Source organism: Octodon degus, unplaced genomic scaffold (assembly GCF_000260255.1).
Source record: "Octodon degus isolate 3935 unplaced genomic scaffold, OctDeg1.0 scaffold00309, whole genome shotgun sequence".
NCBI classification, from domain to species: Eukaryota; Metazoa; Chordata; class Mammalia; order Rodentia; family Octodontidae; genus Octodon; species Octodon degus.
In genome coordinates this window covers 318,835-319,638 of record NW_004524885.1, presented here as the reverse complement: position 1 = coordinate 319,638, position 804 = coordinate 318,835, and positions in this window count along the sequence as shown.

Below are 804 nucleotides of genomic sequence, written 5' to 3'. Positions count from 1 at the left end.
GGACGAAAATTAACAGAAATCCAAGAATGAGAAAAGAAAGAACCAACCAAATAAGTCAAATAATTAAAAACAGGAGAAAAAATCATATACCATAGAAGGTTAAAACAACTTCAATCATAAGGCAGTACATCTCAATTATGACTATCAATGTAAACAGCCTCAATAAACCCATTAAAATACACTGGCACAGTGTATTAAGAAGCAAAATCCAAACATGAAGATGGCTATGCACCTAAAGTTGTTATACTGCTTTCATGCAATCCTTATTGAAATACTGTTAACATACCACACAGACCTAGACAAATCATTGCTAAAGTTACTTGGAAACAGAGAAAACCTAGCATAGCAAAGGCAGTCCTTGACAGCAAAGGCAAGGCAGGCAGGAGGTATTGGAATTTTTGACTTGAAATTATACTACAAAGCTACTGTGATAAAATCATCATGGTATTCACAAAAAAAAATAGACACAAGGAACACTGGAATAGATTAGAAGATGCAGATGCAACTAAAAACACTCGCAGCCACCTTACCTTTGAGAAGGGGGCCAAACATGCTTACTTCAAGAAAGATAGCCTTGCCTAAGGAGAGTCACATGGGGAGAAGACACTCTCTCAGGCTTTCACAGAGAGCACATTGGCCAAGCATTGGCCGAGACTCATCCGCATGGCTGCACTGATAAAGGTTCTACAATCTGAGGTACAGGATCTCAGGATAAATCCTGAGGGCATTTCACTGACCTTCTCAGACCCAAAAGCTACAACTCTTGTTGCATAGGTCCTGCTTTACTTTGGTCTTAACCATCCA